The sequence below is a fragment of the Xenia sp. Carnegie-2017 genome, unplaced genomic scaffold, assembly GCF_021976095.1.
Source record: "Xenia sp. Carnegie-2017 unplaced genomic scaffold, XeniaSp_v1 HiC_scaffold_6, whole genome shotgun sequence".
NCBI lineage: Eukaryota > Metazoa > Cnidaria > Anthozoa > Malacalcyonacea > Xeniidae > Xenia > Xenia sp. Carnegie-2017.
Window position 1 is genome coordinate 21,924,609 of NW_025813526.1, and position 23,178 is coordinate 21,947,786.

Consider the following 23,178-nt stretch of genomic DNA (forward strand, 5'->3'; position numbering starts at 1 on the left):
AATGCGTTAAATAAGAAAGCAAAACTTACTCTATCTGGACAACGTCAACTGCTAAGAACTGCAAAAACTTTATATACTTAAAGAACGATTCTCGTTTAAGTTGTCTTCTTCATTTTGCACTGTTTCAAACTTTTAAAAAATCAGTAAAACATTTATATTAATCACAATGCTTAAGATTCCCGAGAAGATTGCCCTGTGCTGTGAAACGAGTAGCGACAACATATACTTTTGTTTAACTTATTTTATTTCAATGTTTAAATATATATTCTAACTCATCGTATGAATTTATCCAAAAAATTGCATTACGAGTACTCATACAATGCTCGCCTAACTAAAATAACATATTTGAACATGAGAAGAAGGCACATTAGCTGTGATTAATTGACAAAAGCTTATGAAACACGAAAATATTTCAGAACTCATTACTTCTAACTATCGTTGGCTGTAAATAGACGTAAGAATCACATCAAAAAATGGCCATCCTCCATTATCGAGAAAGTACTTAATGGATAAAAAAAGGAAAAACAACTTTTTTGCCAGCTGGTTTCTCGTCTGTGATTGGTTGATTTCATTGAACACATTGTTAATTGATCTTTTTGGAGTTGTGCGCTTTTTAACTCAAGGTTAAATGTCTTAACTCAGAGTTAGTTAGGCCAATGCTTGAACTCTACTTTAAAAAACAAAATTTCAACCCAGGATTAGCTAACCCTATGTTAACAAATCAAACCCTAAGTTAGTTTTTAACATTAAGCTATGTCCCTTTAAAAAACAACCGGTCAATGATCTTTTACTCCTCGGGACATATTAATACTAATGAAGCATCAAGTAATTAATACAATATGAATACCTCTGTTTGTTTATATTTTTCTTTAACCATGGAATATAAGGAGTTTTTCTTTGAACTATCTTTCTGGACTTTTCTTCTCTTTAAAGGGGGCTAAATAAAAACAATTAAATAGACAGTAACGCCTTTTTAGTACAATATTTAGCACTTTCTACAAAAGCTGGAATCCAAAAGTGATACCAAAGAGATTGTAATCTCCAATCACGATAAAAAACATACTTTTTTACTTAAATGTGAACCAAACTGGACTTCATAATCCTCCTTATCGGAGTCGGAATGGTATTTATAATTCTTTTGTGAGATTCTTTGACCTTTTCCTCTTTTAGGAGTTGAAGTTTTCCCACTTTTCAGATACATCTCTAAGCATGAATCCATGGAGGCAAAGTCATCTAATAATAAAATGTAGAATACTTCGATTTTTATAGTTTTTATAATCCGAAAAACCCTAACCTATATTCATATTTTTCAATTTGTATTCTTTTTCTTTTTATTTTTAAGTAGTTATATTATATTTAGTTATTTTTAGAGGACCCCTCTGTAAACTTCTTTTTAGTGATGTTGGCATCCTCAATAAAGATTAACTATTATTATTAAACTTGTAGAGAAAGTATAGATACTCATTCTCATGACAAAAAATGGTATATATCCAGCAATGCTTTTTTTAAAAAGTAAGTGTCCGCCATATTGTCACTTTCATTTTAAATAAATTTAGTTTATACAGAAACGATTATTCGAAATATTTATACCTTTTAAATTTATATTTTTGAGGGGGCATTTCAAAAATCAAAATCAAACGCCAACCTCCAAATTTTAAAATTCTTGCTGGATATCTTTCGTTTTGATTGTATCTACATCAATTTTTTTTCGCATTTTTCGTTTCGCTGCATTGAAGTCTATGGGCCACTTGACAATCATTTCGTGGGTAAAGAGCCAGGATTCGTTGTCAAATGTTGTAGAATTTTTATCTTGTATCCATGATGTTTGTCCAATATCAAAAGTATTGTCTCCAAAATCGAAAATCGCAAACTTCATCCTTAACTTTCACAATTGGTCACCTTTTCACAACAGCGAGCTTCAAAACGCTGAGAACAACTTGAACTTGATTACTTGAGTGGCAAGGAAATTTGCTTTGTCACCTTGGCGATGTCAGCTCAGCATTGATGTTACTGTGGTAATGGCGGTAAGTGTTAATTGTAGTAATTTCACAGCTGACTTGAACAAACGCTTTCTGCTTTCGTCTTGAGCAGTCTGTCATGAATATTCCTCAAAATTTGTCAAAATTTAGCGTTTTGATAAAACTTGTGTTCGTGATTTTGTTATCTAAGCTTTTCTTATGGGTTCAAGAGGGCAATAAAAACGATATGCAGTTGATTCCACTGTTGATCTTACAAGAAGAACAAAATATAGACGATGAAAGCAGTTGCGTGCTGCAATGGAGATAGATCAAGCAACTTCATCTGATATGGTATGGAAAATTTCATGTAGATATTATTTCTGATATTATTTGTTAGTGCTTGAAAATTTTATCCCATACTTTATCCACACTATACAATTAAATGTGTCTCCATTCGCATATGTTCAGACATTTGTGTAACATACCTTTTGCCTTTCCTAACATAATTGGCATTAATACATTGTAATTGAAGTATTAATTTTAATTGTATTACATGATACACTTATATCTGTGCTTGAAAAAATAAAAATGGAACTTTTGTCGGTAAATTTGCAGTAGACATTGTGCTTTGTAATTTTACTTTTGTGTAAACTTGTAGCAAGAAACAGGAGCTCCTTAAATGTCCAGTTATAATTATGTCTATTTATGAATTCATACAATCAAATATGATGCGAAAGTACTTGTCAAATAAAATTTGCATGTTGAAATTGCATTTTTACCCCTTTAGTAATTGAGTGCATTTAAAATGAAGTTTCCCTGCCAATTAACCAAAACCAAATTCAATCAAGCCAAAACTAAACAGAGGGTTTTCCATGTGTTGTATCATATGCTTGAGAATGATTGTATTCTATTTAATTCCCAGTGGTGAAAAACTTAATTTTAACATGAAGTTGTTATTTGAGGAGTTCATTAACTGGAAATGTAAAGGACTTTGGTAGCTTGCTGTATTCAAATATAACCTTAAAACACATTGTGTCAAATGCATGTTTGTCTATAAAACTTTGATTTAATTTTTTTGATACTCATTGTATGTAATGGCGAGTCATGCAATTTTGTTTGTTGTACAGATTGTATTATTGAATTTGGATGCAAATAGATTTAAAATAAATATACATAGATAACGATATTAGATTAGACATTTCTTTGTATTGACACTATTCATTTTGTTGAGCTTTCAACTTGGTGCTTCAAGTCGACTTGCGTGTATGACAGTGTGCTCAATTCATGTAGATAAAAAAGATATTATTATTATTGCTATTGTCCAAGTCTGTCTATCAATGGTGTATAAGCCTATAAGTGCATGTGTTCATACACATAAATTATATCTTTCATTATATACATTATATCTGATAAATATACATTATCTCTTTCAACAATCAATGAGGTCACATAACATTACAGACAATGATCAAAGTGTTTTTAAACATTGCAAACTGCATTTCATTGACCTCTTAAAATGTCTTAATTTTCATGTTAGCTAGCTTGTGCCAGTGAAAGGTATAAAAGATGTTTCAACCTTCCTTTTCTATGCAAATACCTATATCATCTTGTGACATTACATTGCATAGTCATATTTAGACTGCATCAGTTCTCAACACAACTAAAAGATTTATTGACTAGTACAAGAAAATAATCAATACATGGCAGATAGGATTGTGAAAATTTGATGCACTTCAAAATATTTGCAAATCAAACGTTAGTTATGCAAAGTGTTTCATTACCAGAAAATTTGCATAATGAAAAAATTTCAATATCAGTGTAACAAAGATAATTATAAAATAAACATAATGAAACATGTCTGCTGATTGGTCTAGAGCTGCATTGCATTAGCCTTTGAAAAACAATCTGCGCTCAACCAATCAAATCAATCAATCAATCAAACTAAAAGAATTTGCAAATCGATCATGAATACATGTTAGAAGAATATTAGAACGTTTTGTCAGTTTCGCATTCTTGTTAATTTATAAAAGAAATAAAAGATGTTTTTCGGGTTTGCACTGGCTTATGCAAACCTCGGAGACGTTTGTGAGAACTTTCGAGAAGGTGCAACCCTCAACGTTCAGTCTCGGGCTTGCACTGATCTGCACCCAAGTTCTCCCAAAGGTCTCCTTCATTGGATAAGACTATGCAAACACAGTAAACATCTTTTATTTCTTAACAAAAATATTTTGTAAGATGCTAGATGAGCTTGAATAGTTGTTGTAATGTATTTAGAAAACAGTCTGGCAAAATTTTGTTTCATTAACGCTTTAATCGATGGAACATATATTTTAAAAACTAGATTCAAGGTCATCAACATGATCAAGAGACACAGGCACAGGCATGTCAGGAGAATGGAAAAATTGATGTTGTTTCCAACTTAATAATAATGGCCTTGGACATGAAGCACTGCAGGTGAATGTTAAACATCATACAGTACGTAGAACCAGGGTAGGCAGAAGATCAAGGATTGGGAAAGAGGGCTAGTATTCACTTTTTTGTGTGTGTTCTATTTTATCAATTTCTTTTGAATTCCATTTTAATTATTGATTATAGTACATGAATATATGAACATGAACCACAGTAGCAGAACCACATTGGCTCCAGATATAATGGAATTTTTCTATCTGTAAATGTGATTTTCATCTTCATTCCTGGTAAAACCACTCTGGCTCCAAAATTGAACTGAAGAAATGCACTAATGTTACTCAGAAGAGATTTGATAAATTTGGTCAAGTGGTTCTCACGTCACGTGCTCGTTGTCATTTTGTGGAGATGCATCAAGCATTTTAATGACTTTATTCTGTGTAGGCTTTCTTTCATCATAAGACAAGAAAATGTATGCGATATTTTGGAATTCTGCACCTTCAATCTTCAAAGATCGCAATATCAGATTCCATCCGTTGCAATCACATGGTAAAATATTGGATTCCAGGGTTAAAAAATTACTTCATCATATAACTAAATGCCTTTTTCAAATCTTGAAAAAGTTTGACGTAAAATAATATTGAATATATAATTTTAATTGGAGTATATTGATTAAATCTACCGCATTCAGCAGCTAAATAATTGCAGGCTGCCAACATGTATGAATTGCCTGCCAATTTTTTGAAATGTATGCCATTGTATTTAATAAACGCAGTGTTTTGGGAGATGTACCCAAAAGCCAAGAAATGAAAAGAAACGTGATAATAAGGAACTTTACCATTATCTTTTGTTTTAAATGCATTGGGCGCATGTAAAATGCAATGTTTGAAACAGGCCTTAAAAAAGGAATTGAGGGATTACTTGGTGTCTTTGTGAAAGGTGACATGCTCCTAAGGAGCCAATCACAATAATAATTTTAGTTATGACGTCAATTAAAGAAACGTTAACATGTTTAAATTTGTGTGTTTTACTTCAAAGTCAAATGACTACCGCTAAGGTTGTTGAAAGTTAAATATTCGCTGTGCAAATTATTTACCATCCAGTCATAGTGGACTTTGCTCTAAATTTGACAATTTACAAGGTGTAAATACTGTGAAATCAACTCTAAAATCTCCTAAAAAACGTTTTCTCAATGACAAATGAACGAAAACGGTCACTTTCAATTTTGCGTTGGAAATGGGCTCTTGGTAGATAAATGAAAAATGTGCCACAAGAAAACAAATAGTAAAATATCTTCGCAAAGTGAAAGTTTTAATGAGAAAAACATGTTATTTTATCATTATGAAAATGTTATCTATGTTCTTTTCACATGCTTTCCTTGACTTTGAAAAATGTTCAAAAAACAATAATTTTACATGGGTAAACAAAGAAATTGTTCCCGTGAGATGAAACGTAACATGTAAAATTTACCTTCGATCTTTGCTAAATGATGTTTGTCGAACGGCTGCTGTACATTTAGGATGAGAGACAACTTTCTGCCTGCGTGGGAATTAAACAAATAAAATTGCATTAAGATGATGTATGTTGTTACCATTGAACATGGAACGCTACTTGAAGCAAATAATTAAAGCCAAATCTTACATCCAGACACGCGAGATTACATCGAGACACGCGTGTTTAGTGTTTCGAGATTCTCTCGCGGAGTGAAAATTGATGGACTACACATGTCCCCCGGAGTCCTCGTCATCACCAGGACCATCCACTTGAGACATACGTAAAGGTGGTTTCCAGTCCATTTCCTCTTCATCCTCCGAACTGCAAGTGAAGAAGACAGCTACTCAAAACTTTAGAGAAGATTGATTATTTTTCATTTAAGATGTTTACAGTGTTTGCACAGGATTATGAAAAGCAAGGAGACCTTTGGGAGAACTCGATCAGTGATGACCAGAGTCAAAGGCTTGCACATGCTCCAAAGTTCTCACAAACGTCTCCGAGGTTTGCATAAGCCTGTGTAAACACGAAAAACATCTTTTACTTCTTTTATAAAACAACGATAATACAAAACAGACAAATTTAAAACAAATGTTTTAATTTTTCCTGTAACATGTATTCATGATTGATTTAGAAATTCTCTTTGATTGATTTTTATTGATTGAGCTCAGATAGGTTCGCTCATGACAAGTTTGCTAATGTTAACTCAACTATAGACAAATCACGCATTTTTCTGTCTTTATTTTATAAACAAAAATGGATACTTTTACCTTTGAGAATCATGTTCCTCTTCATCATCTTTCCAAAATGGCGGTGACATTAATATTGATTCTTTATCTCCATCGATATCTTCATCATGTTCATCATCACTACCTTCTCAATAAACAATAAAATAAAAAAGATTGATTGAAAAACTTCATATAAGACAAATTTTACTAAACATAAATGGAACTGTACACAATCACCATTGATATCCATGTCTAATTATGGTAGTTTTGATCTCAATACAATATTCATATAATGGAGTGTTCATTCTTACTTTGTGAGCCCGCAATATGAGAACATTCATGCAGCAGTGTTTCATTGTCAACCTTATCCAAACTCATTAAAATCTCCACCAATTCTTTATCCAACTCTCCAGCTAAATAAATGTCTCATATTAATAAAAATTCAAACCCTTGAGAGAGAAAGAATTATTTTTAGTGAATAATACATGAATTGCTGCCCTGGCTGGCTTGTAGTACATCTAGTTTTCTTATGCAACCGCGTGGTATAATTATAATGAATCAACCAAAAATGCTCTGGTATACGAATAATTGTCAATAGAAGCTACCTTTCGAATTCACTCACGTGTTATGAATTAGCCAACATAGATTCAAGTGCACAAGTTTACGAGTAACAACCAATAAAATTCCAGTTTTAAACACAACTGCTGTGATTGAACGCCCAACGGAAGGTAATTATTTATTAACTTTCTGAAGTGAAACTGTAGACAATCAATATTGATATCCATGTCTAATTATGGTAGTTTTGATCTCACAACAATATTCATATAATGGAATGTTCATTCTTACTTTGTGAGCCCGCAATATGAGAACATTCATGCAGCAGTGTTTCATTGTCAACCTTATCCAAACTCATTAAAATCTCCACCAATTCTTTATCCAACTCTCCAGCTAAATAAATGTCTCATATTAATAAAAATATAAACCCTTGAGAGAGAAAGAATTATTTTTGGTGAATAATACATGAATTGCTGGCCTGGTTGGCTTGTAGTACATCTATAACTGACTGATCAACAACTGGACTATCCACATCCACATGTAAAATAGAAGAAAATAGAAATATTTTATTGTATGATTATAACTTGAAATAAGTTGACAAAAATCAACAAAACCTTAGCTTATTGTTGCTTCACACTGCAGTTGCTTGCCTTGTGACAAAATACTTTGAGAAAATTCTTTAAAGTCTTTGGGTGAAAGAGATTTTTCCATTGTCTCCAACTCACATTGACTGCAAGTTTATTTGAAATTTATAAAAATATAAAGTTAAATCATTTAACATCACAATATCAAATCTTACATCACTTTATTTCTTTCATCAATAATTTCTTTGAGTTTTCTTGAATTCTTTCTCAAGATTCAATGCATGTTCCAGCACGATCTAACGATAAAAAAGTTGAATTTTTATGTGTAGTGTTAACTTTAAAGTAAACAAAAATTAATAAAGGAAAAGTTGAACACATTTTTAACAAAACATGAAATTTTATGGACTATAAAACAGCATCATTCTGAGATGAACATGTCACAGCCGCTGAATGCCATAACAATATAAAATAGATGAAATGTATTGTGAGCTATACAATGATGTGACATGTATATTTTTGTACTTTACTTTGTGAATCAGGAAGAGCAACTTGTGAAGATAGTCCAATATCTCAATTTCATTGTCTTTCATCTTCTCACATAGCAGTTATACTGACTTTTTTCACAGTAGGATCCAGGCATAAATTTCTTAATAATGACAAATAACAAACATTAAAATGTTGAATATCAACTGTAAAGATAGTTATCGCAAAGAATCATTCCAAAGTTAAACTAATTTTTTAAATGTAAATTCTGTAATCTGGATAGAGCATTGACTCTAAATCTTGGGATAAATCATACGCACATGTGTCAAATTTAGGATTAAGGATTTACACAAATCCTTTTGGTTTCAATTAATCTTCAAGTGTAATATATATGAATCAGACAAACCTAGGAATAACGTCTTCATTCCAGTGTTGAGATGAAGGAAAATTGAGAAATGAATTTGGAGATGAACCATGAAGTGGAATTGATTTATTATTATATGAAAGATTTTTATCTATAAAATTCAATTTGATGGTAAATAATCATTGTGGTGTTAGATTTTTATTCAATGCTGAAAAAATCAATAATGAAACTTTCCTGTTTTCAAAGAAATTCCTCTAAAATGAACTTTTCTTACATGAAGTAAGTTCATACCATAAAGATTGTAATCAATTAGAAACTAAAATAAAAGATATTTCAATATAATTCTTATAATGTAACTTAGTGAAAATCTATAGAAGTTGACCGACCAGGTAGGAAAAGACTAAAGAAGGTCAGTGGCAATAGTGTTGAATGACATTTTAACATTGTTACCAGTAATCATCTCATCTAGGTGTGAAAACATCAATCAAGACTACCCCCAACAATCCTTCTCAATACTGTAGTATCCTTTATGATCAACATCAACAAACATGCAGCTATACTTCCACAATGTGTTCAAACCATTCACTTTATTGACAAAATGTTTTGCACATGAAATTTACAGCTATAATCCATAATGGAATGTTTTTATTGGGCACCTGAGATCTGATGTATAATTATAGCAAAGTGGGCACCTATACATGCAAATGTTGCATCTCTGATGTCGGTAGAAAAGTCAGCCCATTTTTTACTCCTATGTACAATACAAATATTGCTTTAATCAAGTACTTTGAAAAACAATGAATGAGATTAATTTCTAAAGAAAGAAATAACAAACTTTGCAGGCCTTGCCCCTTGTCTGGTGCACAGTTTACAAACTAACCACTCCAGTCTGGGTTATAACAATCGAAGATGTGTTTTTTCCTCATTAATAATAAAAAAACAATAATTACCTGTAGAATATAAGGAACATGAGCTTCGTGTGGTTGAAATGACTTGTTCAATATAGCTCCATTCTGGAGAAGATCAACAAGTCTGAAAAAAAATGAAAAATTTTGATGTCGTTTTACGTTAGAACAACATGAAAAATATATCTTACTTGGGAATTATTCTTGGATTGTACAACTCCATCTTAATAAACTCTTCTTGATTCTCATGATAACCATAAAATGGTCTAAAAAATAAAATCATTTTGGGTGAATAATATTGAAACGTTATTGGGTCGACGAAAATGGAAGATTTTGTATTGTGATGTAAAGAAGAGAGTAAAAAAGATTTAATAATAATAAGCTTTGTCAACAGGAGGAGAAAACAAGGAAACTAACTAACATTTTTTTAACAATTTCAGTTTTATGAACATATTTCATAGGAGATGATGTTCTACCAAACGCAACTTGAGCAGCAAAGTCTACACTTGTCGTAAATTGTTTCAGATATTTATCTTTGGGTTTAGTTCCATCGTAAGGTATGTATAAGTAAGGAAATACTTGATAAATATGAACCCAAGTTTTCTGTCCACCAGGAGTTGAGCCAAATACCCTCAAAACAGGAACACGGTTAACATTTGCCTCGCCAAATTTAGAAAAAAAAATATCTAAGCCCTCTGTAGGTTTTCCCACGTAAAAATGTGCATCTACAATCCTAACAGAAAACATTCTCTTGTTCCAAGTACGAAAATATATCGTCAATTAAAATTTTTGAAAGACGAAAGACGAGAGTTGAATCCGCCATATTTGTTTTAGATTATAGATTAGCCAACCAAAGATTTTATAAGCAAACCCTTATACCAGGTCATCGTAATCACCATTTTGGGATTAGATAGGATTAAGGCCTTACCTCTAATCTCTAATTTAACACTGTCCTCGAACAATCCCTGCAATTAAAGTCAGGGCCAGTTATACCTATTGGTATAATAATTAGATTAACAATGATTAAAACCAAGCTCAACATTTTCTTCTCAAGTCACCTAGGAGAATGAATTTATCATGATAATTTTGGCAGCAGCTTTGTATAGGTAAATAATAAGAATAATTTTTTTCCTGTGGCAATTAGCTTTCAGAATTATGGAAAATCACACTCCAAAAACACTGATAATCGTTATTGACGAACTCCAGATTTAGAAATTTTCCAAGGGTGAGCATGACTATATAGACCTCGCTAGAAAGGCTCACACGTTTGGCGTTAGAAAATATGCTCCCCAGAAGTTCATGTCTTTCTTCATGTATAACTACGACACTGCATGTAAAGGATTTCCGCTTTCGTCAAGCAAAAGAGTGTCCGCATGCTGATGTTTTGGTCCCGTACACCCATGTCAATACTGAAATATAATAATAGTTAAATGTGTACAACATTTATGAGTTGATTGAGTTGAACTGAAATTGAATTTGCAATAAAATTTCGAAATCAATCCCTGTCGTGTATATTTCAATTATAGCTAGAATATAAAATTTGCTCATCTCACTTTATCATTTCGCTGTTATAAACAGAATTCGATATTTTACAATAAAAACAGCAGGTGATTAAAACAAGCACTTATTCAAGATTTCAATTTCTTTGTTATCAAGAAAAAGCAAAGACATCGTGTAGATGGTTGCGTCTTTTTCAATCTTTCTAAATTTGTTAAGATATGTTGATTATAAAGATCACCTATCAGAGTGTCGTTGTTTGTTCTTATGTCTAGAATTAATTCTAATTGTCTTAAATGTCCTGAATGTCACTTTCGTGGTGGAATTCACAAGTTTTATAAAGAGCAGAAGAATATATATTCGAACTTCATAAGTTTTATATTGATACATCTGTTGATTTTGGCGAGATTTTCCCAATAACACATTGGATAATTGATGATTTCAAAATACTGACCTATCTTGCATTATCTCCAACAATTAATTTCACTAGTCTTTTCAAATAATATTGGTACGGCAAGGCTAAAAAATTAACTAGATGAAACAAAGTTATGACACGTCACAGAATTTCAGTTATGCATATCATAAATGCGGAATGATTTTAATTTTATCTAACATGGCTTTTACAAAGAAGAATTTTTTCCTCATTCTTATGGTCATCTATCTATTTTTCTTATTCGTAACACAGATACTGACATAAAACGTTTTGCTAGGTATGTCTTTAGAAATTGCGCCCACTTGGAGTGAAAAGCTCACTTCTTCAAGTGATAGTACACGTGATTTTTTTCTGGTCTATAATTGTTCAACTTGTTGTAAGATATTTTTGAAATATGTTTAAAATATTTTTTTGCGACAAAAATTCACAAAATAACAAAACCTTGTATGTTGAACTGTCAAGTCCAAACGCTATCAATTTTGAAGTATCTCTGATTACTGAGATGTGACAAAATTATTCAAAACTAGAGACTTCGAGATTAATTACTCTGAAATTCCTTTTTAAATAAAGATTGCCCCTAAAATCTTGAGCCATCCAACTTTTACTTGCTTCTCACGCCCCTGATCAAATTATTTGTTTATCCAGATCAAAAGTTTACAAAATGACAAAACTTCATTAACCACGTTTCAAAGTTGGAACGCTGACAACTTCAGAGTAGCTCTGTTTATCGATTTCTTAACTTCCTAAATTATAAATCATTAATTTTTCAACTATCTTACTTGTAAAAGGCTGGCTACCCCGTTTACCTTTATGATTATTTCAGTTAGTTTCCATGTAAGTGAGGATGTTCAATAATTGAAATAAATAATAGTAAACTGTGAAAGGTTTATTTGCATAAAGCTTTTAAGTCAAAACTTCTTTGTTTTTACTTCAGTCATTACTAAAATAAAAAATTTGCATTTCATATTTTATTGGATGTAAACAGAATTCAATATTTTACAATAAAAACATCAGGTGATTAAAATCAAGCATTTATTGAACTTTCCGATTTCTTTATTATCAAGCAAAAGCAAATACATCATGTAGTTGCTTTCGTCGCTTTTATCCTTTTTGAATTTGTGAAGGTATGTTGATTTTAAAGTTTACTCGCCTTTATGTAATGGTGTGTTTTAACCTTCTGATTTAATGTTTTGTATACATGCATCAATTTTTTTTGTTTTGATGTCAAGAATATTGTAGTTAAATATAACTTATAAATTACTGCCACGTTTGTTTTATATGGATAAATTTTCTTCATTTTGGTGGGATTTTCAAACAGAGATAAATTTTGGATACATGACACGTGGAAAATACGAATTTTCTCACATCAGTACCAATTTATTCTAATCGTTGATTTCAAATTATATGAATACAGCAAATTTAATAAATTAACGTGTTGAGTCAAATTAATGAGACGTCATTATGTGCAATAACTTTACTTTTTCTAACATGGCTTTTATCATAACGTGTACTACATTTTATACAATATACGACTAGAATATTTACATTCAAAGAGAGTATGAAGTTTATTATCTATTTCTTTATATTTCGCAAATTTTGCCTTAGATATCTTTGGAAATATTAGTTGCTACAAATTTGCATGATCATTATGTTTTTGTCCTTTCAGTGTCTTTGTTGAAAGGCATTTTTGATATTAATAACATTTGTTGATATTGATGGGTTTTTTAAACAATCACAAATAAATTTTAGATAATTTAACGCTGGAAAACGCTGAACTTTCCAGCATCATCGCTAGCAATACGATGTAACTAATCAAATATTCCGCAAGTTCATTTCAAATATTATTCATAAAACAGGTCTAACAAATCAACAAGATGAATCAAAATTATGACACGTCACAGAATTTTAGTTATGCATATCATAAATGCTGAATGATTTTAATTTTATCTAACATGGCTTTTATCAAGAAGAATTTTTTTCCTCATTCATATAGTCATCTATCTATTTATCTTATTCGTAACACAGATACTGACATAAAACGTTTTGCTAGGTATGTCTTTAGAAAATGCGCCCACTTAGAGTTAAAAGATCACTTCTTCAAGTGACAGTACACGTGATTTTTTTCTGGTCTATAATTGTTAAACTTGTTGTAAGATAGACTATTTAAAATATTTGTTTGCGTCAAAAGTTCACAAAATAACAAAACCTTGCATGATGAAGTGTCAAGTCCAAACGCTATCAATTTTGAAGTATCACTGATTACTGAGATGTGACAAAAATTATTCTAAATTAGAGACTTCAATATTAATTACTCTGATATTCCCTTCTTAAATAAAGACTGCCCCTAAAATCTTGAATTCCCCAACATATACTTGCTTTTCACGCCCCTGATCAAATTATTTGTTTATCCGGATCAAAAGTAATCAAAATGACAAAACTTCATTGACCACGTTTCAAAGTTGGAACGCTAACAATTTTAGAGAAGCTCTGTTTATCGATTTTCTTAGTTTCCTTAATTATAAATGTTTAATTTTTGAGCTATCTTGCCTGTATAAGGCTGGCTACCGCATTTTCCTTTATAATTAATTCAGTTAGTTTGCATGTAAGTCAGGATGTTCAATAACTGAAATAAATAATAGTAAATTTTGAAAGGTTTATTGGCACAAAGCTTCCAAGTCAAAACTTCTTTGTGTTTACTTCAGTCATAGCTAAAATAAAAATTTACATTTCATATTGAATTGGGTATGAACAGAAATCAATATTTTACAATAAAACAGCAGGTGATTAAAATTTAAGATTTAGTGAACATTCCAATTTCTTTATTATCAAGCAGAAGCAAAGACATCATGTAGTTGGTTGCGTCTTCTTTAATTTTTCTGAATTTGTGAAGGTATGTTGATTTTAAAGTTTAGCTGTAATTGATTGTTTTTATGTAATCTGTAACAAATGACTTATATAAATAATTTCAGTAATTGTTATACGGACAACACTTGTCAATTTTGATGAAATTTTTAAACAAACGTTAATTTATTTTGGACATTTTACCATTGGAAAGTATCGACTTTTCTCACATTAACATAAACTACACATTCCAAAAGTTTATTTTAATTATTATTTCCATGGAGAAGCTTGAAAATTGACAAGATGAGTCAAAATAATGACACGTTAAAGAATGTTAGATATGCATATCATTATATGTAATAATTTTACTTTTTCTAACATGGCTTTTTACAAAACGTGTACAACATTTCACTTTTTTCATTAATTTGTTACGTCTTATACAATTTACAAATCTTTTGTTAAACATATTCTGAATCGTCAACGAAAATCAGTCAACAAGATCTGAAAGATCTTTGGTCAATTTAGATGGTATGTCAACGTACAAGCATTAATATTATAGTGAATATAGGACCTTAATATTTACATCGAAAGAGAGTTGGAAGTTTCTTATTTAGATCTTTATATTTCGCAAATTTTGCGTTAGATAACTATGGAAAAATTAGCTGCTACAGATTTGCATGATCACTATTTTGGTGTCCTTTCTGTGTCTTTGATGAAAGGCATTTTTGATAACTAACAATTGTTGCCTTTCATGGGGTTTTCTAAACAATTACAAATAAATTTTAGATAATTTAACTTTGGAAAACACTGAACTTTGCAGCATCATCGCTAGCAATACATTCCAACACTTCATTTCAAATATTATTCTAAAAATTCAATAAAATGTGTCAAAATAATGACACATCACAGAATTTCAGTTATGCATATCATTATACGGAATGATTTTAATTTTTCTGACATGACTATCTTCAAGAAGCACAACATTTATTTATTTCTTATTGGATTCTATTGCTAAAAATCTTATGCATGATCAACAGAAAACAATTGTCTTTGATGTATTTTATTTGATGTCAACATAAAATTCATTAATATTGACACAAAATTAGGAAATTGAACGAGACTTACCTGCAGTTGAAGTTTGATTGGGATTCTATTAGCATCTACAGAGCAGAGATTACACGAGATTCTACGCATGCGCACATTGGTCATATTTCAAAGATAGTGGCCACGTGAATCTCCTAAATGTGCATATGAATGATATGCAGGGTGGCAGTAACATGATGGGTGGGCGTGTAATCTCCTACACGCAAATACGACATTAAGGGGTGCCAAGAGACATGGGGTTTAAGTTGATAGCTTAGTCTAGAAGGAAACATGTCAACTTCTAAAGTCCCAAAAATATGTTGTTATTTCATGAAATAATTCAGCATCAAGCTTCCATTCTTTGGCATCATCAAATGTTCTGGAAGCTTTGTCAGCCACCACGTTGAGTTTCCCAGGGATATAGCTGACAGTTAGCCACATGTCCCTGATTCTGCACCACGCCCATATTTCTCTTGCAATCTTATCACAATGGTGAGAGTGGCAGCCCCCATGTGGTAATATATGAAAGGGCGTGGTATTTACATTCATTACTTTAATGTGGGTGTGGACTAGATCTCTACAGAGAGATTGTAGCCATAACAGTATTGCTTTGAGTTCCAGACAATTAATGTGCGAGTCTTTATCGGCGATTGCCCATTTGCCTCCGGTGGACTGTTTGTTAATACGTGCACCCCATCCTATCGTAGAAGCGACGGTTTACAATACGTGGTCTATCTTGCCATGATTCAGATGGTTTTTGGACTCATATGCATTATTAATCCGCCAAGATACGTCCTCCAGCGCCGAAGGGGAGAATTTCAATGTCAAATCAAAGTTACCCCTCTTAGACTTAAGAGCTATTGTTTTGTCCCTATCAAGATCACGATAAAACAGTCGGCCATATTGAACGCCAGGGAAACAAGCTACCATCATACCAATTAACTTGGCGACTTCCCGTATGCTAGGAGGGTCAGATTTTAGCACCACCCTGGCAACTTTGCATAACTTGTTGTGTTTCTCTATGAATGTAGAAATATTCATATCTATTGAATTTAACACAAGCCCAAAATTTTGTAAAATCTGTGTGGGTTCCGTAACAGATTTATCTTTATGGGGTAGAAATCCTAACTTCTGAAACAATTGTAGAGTGTCATGTACGTTTTGCTCGCATTCTGAATAGGAGTAGCCCATTAAAAAAGAGTCATCAATGTAACTAAAAAAATTTCCCAAGCTCCCTCAGCTTAGAATATACAGGCTTGAGTATCTTTGTAAATAAACGTGGAACGGAAGATAATCCTTGACTAAGGCCTGTGAATTGGTACAGATTACCTTTCCACATAAATTTTAAGTATTTTTGATGCTCTACGTGTATTGGTATTGAGAATTAGGCATCTCTTATGTCAACGGATGCCATGTAGCACCAGGTCGCATGAGCTGAGTACAAGTATGGATAGATTCCATTCTAAAGTGGTCATATGTTACAAATGTGTTGAGCTCTTTTAGGTTTAATATCATTCAAAAAGATCCATCTTTCTTTGCTCTAAGAAAGATATTGGAGATAAACTCGCCCTGTTCATGTTTGTAACAATCATAACTTTCTCTAGAAATTTTGTAACTTGACGATCGACATTTTGGACTTCCGAAGGAGACTTTTTTTATAGAGTGGGGTTTTTCAGCTGTACTGGGTCTATAAGAAAATCAATCTTGCATCCGCTTAAAGCTAATAAAATGGAAGGATGGTGAGTTAGCTCTCTCCACGTCCCAAAAAATTGTTGTATCCGGCCTAAAACTATACTACTATCATTGTCTCTCCCAGACATGATAGAAGTACCACACTTGCGTTTACTAGAACTTATATGGTCAAGAGTAGGAGTCACTGCTTTCTAAGTATTTTCCCCCTGTCTCAACTTTCCTCTTGGGTTGGTTTTTATAATAGTTGCGTCGTTGGGTTTGGCTTTGGAATGACCGCCCCGACGTTGGAATAAAAAAGGCACATTGGAATTATATGAGCTCGTCTACCGTTGATCGTTGCGTTCCATTTTTGGCTTGTCAGTTGCTGTGCAGCCTTTTTGCTTTCTTTTACTGTTTTCAGGCGTTCCTTTAAATCATCACCAAACAGTTCTGCAGCAACAGGTTCTTTGTTACTGCAGATTGCCTTATAATTTTCATCAAGGTCAACTTTGAACAAGTCCCTGCGGTACATGTTCAGATCATGATTAGCTGAAGCAAGAAGCACAATTGATGTGGACAGCCCATCCCAGATAACCTCTGGTGTCCTTGTGTCGGTGCATGTGTTGTAGGGTTTGTTCCAAGAGAGGTACTAATCGTTTCTGTAATTCGGGAAATCAGAATGAGGCCCTCTATTAAGGCTTCTTGCATGTAATTTTTGTAGACGTTCATCCATGCTACGTGTGGATTTCCTAGCAATGTCCCAAATTTCTGGGTTCACCTTTGTAACTATTAACAGGTCACAGTTTTCGGATCGTTTTACCCCTTCCTTCCGTTTTCATAATGTTTGTTCCCTTAGTCCAGTGGACAAAATGCTGGTCATGGTTTTAGAAATGTTTGTTGGCAATGGTTGGTCTGTCGGTTCATTCTCAGTCACTTCGCGCTTCAGCTCATCTACCAAAGCATCGCTTTGGTTTGCTAGAGCTGGAGCTATATCTGCAACTACAGCAGCAGCCCCGCTGGTTGAGTGTTCGTCATCAGTTTCACTTTCAGACATATCATCACCATCGTTAATTTGGCGTGCAGCATCATAAGCCTGCTTAAGCTCTTTTACGACAGGACCAAAAGTATTCATCAAGACAGTAAGTTGATCAAATTTCCTGTTAAGGTCATCCAAAGTGGTTCTCCCGTCATTTCCTTCTTCTAGGAGATTGTTGTTGTTGGCTTTAGCAGGGTGTTTATACCCGGCCCGGCCAGATTTGCCATTTTCCCTTGTTGACGAGACCGTTTCTGTTCCGGTTCATCGTCTACATTCACGTCTCCTAATAAGCCCGACAGCGTTGGATTAGGATGGTTATGGAAGAGCGTCAAGTCGTCTGCTCGCTCAATTGCTTCGCTGACTTGCACCATTTGTTGTTAAATAGATTATCTAACCACAGAAAAAGAATTTGTCGCGCAAACTCAGTGGTTATGTAGGTATTTTGTCCTGTATTGTTTTTTACAACTTTTTTGTCGTTCTACACAGCCGGATGGCAGATTATTTTTTGGATTATTCGTATATGACCAAACACGCCATCTATAATGGCTTCTTCCGTTTGGTTGGTGTGGCCATTCTTACTCACGCATCATGGAAAGTCAGAAAAAATGTGAACTTCAGGAAAATTCTGCTAGGCTGTCATTTAACACTACGTCACCAATGATAAACAAGATATCTTTGTCCACCAAAGTAAGCCTTTCTTTTGATTTCCCAACAACTATGTCTAAAGCAACAAAATAAGTGTTCACTCGATGATAAGCAATGGCTGACATATTATGATCATTATATTGGCCATTATATGACCCACCAACTAAAGCTTGGAGGCATCTTGTAGATTGGTAAATTCTTGGTGCAGTTGCTTATTTGAATGAAAATTTCGTGTCTCTCTATAACACCCTTTATTTGGTTGCCAGTGTTTTCCGCCATTTGTCAGACACCATCAAAGTTTTTGTCGTTGCGATAACATTGAAGAGAAATAACTGTTCTGTGTGTTGTTTTACGAGCACTGATAACATCCATAGTGCTACTTTGTAAATATATGTTTAAGACACTAACATTTTCACAATTTTATTTTTAGAAGAACAAAACAGAAGACGAATACGAAACCTCAAACAGTATCGAATTATAAATTCGCGGGCGGTGATGTTTATGGATCCTTATGCTTTGTTAACTAAACCAATGCTTTGGTAATACTCTTGACTTGTCGAATAACTGCATTGACGGATTTGTAACACACAAACACCTGGTTTCATATTGGGATTTGAGTGTGAGCTTTGGATTGCTGTTATACAATGCGCATAAGGAAAAAGCGTATGTTACTGGTTGCTTTCTTTTAAAATGCAATGGTTCAACATATGAGAGTGATTTCTGGATTACTAAGTTTAATCTGTGTGCATGAGAGTGTATGTAGATGGCAGGTGGGCTAACTCCCTTTACTTAAATCTTTTTCTTCATGCTCCATTTCTTCCTTATAAATTAATTTCATTGACGTCTTTTTGGCTTTTTTTGATTGTTTATGCAAACGAAATATGGAGTTAAGCTCAAATGTCCAACAGTTACTCAAACCTTTGGGGTCCTGTGCCCCCTCTCAAATAAGCCTATGCCACAACAAACTTTTATTGTAAGAAATAGACACGTTGTATAGTTTTGAAAATGTAAATTGTTTGAGCTTTTTTGTCATTTTCTCTATTTTCCAAAACATTTCAAGTGTTAGGCATGTTTTAAGAAACTTGAAATGCATGCAAAAAACTCGTGAAATAATTTGTACATTTTATGGCATTTACATGAAATTCATATGTCAATTACATAGAGAATACTATAAAACGGCAAAGCCAGAATACACCAGAATATTTCTCGGTGTGTAATTGATTAATTTTTTAAATGTACGCCTGGACACAGTTTCAACCTGCATTCTACACACCAAGAACGAAATTTTTGTTTTTTCTATTAAACGTGACATGTCTTATATTTTACATGTTTTTTATTGGAAGGAACATTAATTTCTTATGGTTGTCTTTACAATTAATTCTACAAGGCAATCAGATCATTTATAAGAAATAGGAACTTTTTTTAAGTAAAGTCTAAATTACAGAACACTTTCACAATAGCAAATACCATGGTGAATGGTGATAATAACAATGTAATAGTCCTTAAAAGAACTGTTTTAACCAAAATACTAACCAAACAATTCAAAGGAACCGTTAGTAACGGTTACATTTCTAATGTACAGCTAAGTAGTCATTGTATTCAAGTAAACTGCCTGCACAAACTTTGTGTGTCAGTTAGACAAATTGTAAAACACCTTCCTAAGTGATGATATAACTCAGTATCTCCATTTTCATTCTAACATGCAGTGGCGTCGCTAAATTGGGGCCTGGAAAGGGGGCACGTGCCCCTTTAAAAATTGGCTGTGCTCCCCGAGTGCCCCCCATTTGAATTTCAGATAAGAGTTTTCATATGCATCATACGAAATTGAAAAAGAAGCACATGGCATTAATGTAGCTCTTACGATTTCACAAAACTTTTCTGTAAAAGGAAGTATTTTATTAGCTGTGTAGACTAGTTTGCGTTGCATTTACCTTTCTTGGTTGTTAGCCGAGTGGGGAAGACTTTAATTTCTTAAAAATGAAAAAATAAAACAATAATTCTAGAATAGTTTAAGTCTCTAGTAGGCAAGGAAGAAAAAGTAATATTGTGATGCATGTCCTGAACGACATTATACCATATCATAGAACTTGTATGAGATCGTAGACAAGTATACTTGTAGACTCAAACTTGTAGACACAAAAATACAAATATAGCAATGACTGAGAGTAAGGCTCATAAAAATACTGCAATTGTGGAAGTTTTATAATATGAAAACATTTCATTAAAATCAATACTTAATCTATGTAACGTTATAACACAGAGAATGTACAAATCCGCCAAGGTTCAACTGGGAAGTTCAAAAATTGAAACAATTCATGTTATGATAAATATTTCAATAATTTCACAGTATAGAAGCAATTTTTAAGGCCATTTCGCTAACTGAGGTGGTACAAATTTTGTGCCCCCCACTCGCAAAATCCTGGCGACGCCACTACCAAAATGTAGCCAAATGCCTAAATGCAGGAAAACTAAAATGTCCAATTGTGTTGTTTTCAGCTGCCATCCTCGATATTCATTTACACGTACAAGTAAAACTGTAACATTACGTAGCTATGTTTGATCTTCAACGATTTTAGTTGTCTATAAATTCAAATTAAACAAACTATTTATGTTTATATTAATATTTTTATGACCCTTAGATGGAGTCAAGAGAAGAAAAGAATTACAACTACTTGCAGAAAATACTTAAAAATGTCGTTAAAAATAAACTTGTTGATTTATTTATCCAAGAGTGGAACGCTCATTGCAGTAAAAACCACGGAGAATGGAACAATTCAAGCAGTGGTCAGAAGTTGTTCAATATTGAAAAAACAAAAAAGAGACCTCATGACAAACATATTCTGTCAAAATTTCAAGATGGTGACACCAGTAAGTGGGATTGTACAACACTGTTTGCAGCAATATTGTTTTCAAACGCTATTGGAAACAAAATTGACCCAAACACTGAAGCTGCTGTGAATGATCTTCGTAAAGTAAGAAACAAAATCGCTCATAATAAAGATAGTATATTATCTGATCTGGAATACGACACAATGGTTTGTGATATTGAAAACTCGTTTCAAGTTCTAGGATTTTCATTCACTGAAATTATCAAAACAAAAAGTGAACGAAACATATTTTATTCTTTTCAAGTACTTCCTTGTAAATCAAATCACGATGTGGTTAAACGTACAGAATTACTTCATCAAATCACAGCAGATCTCAATAACTTGCGCAGTACTAACAATAATGAACTAACATATTACTATATTTCTGGTAATCCTGGCAGTGGTAAATCTCAATTAGCTAGACAAATTTGCGAAGAAATGTATAACTCGTTTGACTGGGAAAAGAATACGACATTTGTGATGACACTCGACGGAAAAGATATCGACTCTCTTTTGAAAACTTATGCTGAACTTTATCAACGATTAAGCAATGATAAAACTGTCATTGAAAATATTTAAAAGAAGCAAAAGCAGCGAAGACAAAATCAAAGATTTTCAATTATTGCTGACACAACAACTGAAATCATGGCAAACGTGGTGGATTGTTGTAGATAACGTGGTTCAACTTCATAAAATTTATCCATTATTACCTCAAGTTGGTGATCATAGTTGGAAAAATTGTCAAATTATAGTAACTGTCCAAAATACAGATGCTATACCACCAGATGGAAATCTAAATAAACACATTTCAGTTAGTCATGGTATGAACAATGAAGAATGTCGCGAACTTCTATCTGTCTTTTCTGACATTCATAATAAAGATGAAAAATTTTTAAAAGATTTATCAGACAAATTAAATCGTCAACCGTTGTTCCTGGCAAATGCTGCTTCCTACGTAGGTGATGTAAAAAGTGTAAATCCGACATTCACGTGGGAGCAATATTTTGATAAGTTGAATGAAGGAGAGCGACAGAACATGGATGCCAATTTTCAAAAAATAAACACATCTTACTTAGGAATGAAAACTGTTATGTTAGCAGTACAAAAAAATGCTAAAGAATCCATCTTGTTGGAACATGTTTTTAAACTTTTCTCAATAATATCTTTCGATCCCTTACCACAAGATGTTATAATAGCATTTATTAAAAGCATTGATCAACAAAAATCTGCAGAAGATGTCTGTCTTCAATTAAAGTATTGTTCTTTATTCCTTCAAACGGAAAACAATGACATCCGCCTGCACAGCGTTGTACACGAAGCCATCATAAATTATTCATCGCAGACCTTTGGCTGTAAACAAAACGAAAATAATTCTAAAATGTCTGCAGTTGATCTTGCCTGTCAAGTTGCTTGGGCTCTAAATCATTTTGAAGACAGAGAAGATGAAATCAAATTAATTCCACATCTAATTAAATTCATAACAACTTCATCATTTCAACATTTCCTAAATAAGTTGATCGATGTAAAATCATCAAAACAAAAACTTGATAAAAGAAATTGGAAACTTGCCAAATATTTTGCAGATGTTTTGAAAAGATTTTGCAACTATAAACTTGCAACTAAAGTACTTT

General features: G+C 32.8%; 2 long non-coding RNA genes across 2 annotated transcripts; one reads left to right on the top strand and one right to left on the bottom strand.

Annotated features, from left to right (window-relative positions):
• Nucleotides 1-75: 75 nt before the first annotated feature.
• Nucleotides 76-2,101, bottom strand: LOC124457619. The gene is made up of 4 exons (XR_006952692.1): nucleotides 1,646-2,101; nucleotides 1,064-1,233; nucleotides 848-937; nucleotides 76-129 (listed from the first exon to the last, which is right to left on the bottom strand). It is a non-coding gene; the product is annotated as an uncharacterized LOC124457619 (long non-coding RNA).
• On the top strand, nucleotides 2,017-5,086 carry LOC124457621. Its single transcript, XR_006952694.1, has 3 exons — nucleotides 2,017-2,309; nucleotides 4,300-4,412; nucleotides 4,554-5,086. It is a non-coding gene; the product is annotated as an uncharacterized LOC124457621 (long non-coding RNA).
• The last annotated feature ends 18,092 nt before the right edge of the window (nucleotides 5,087-23,178 follow it).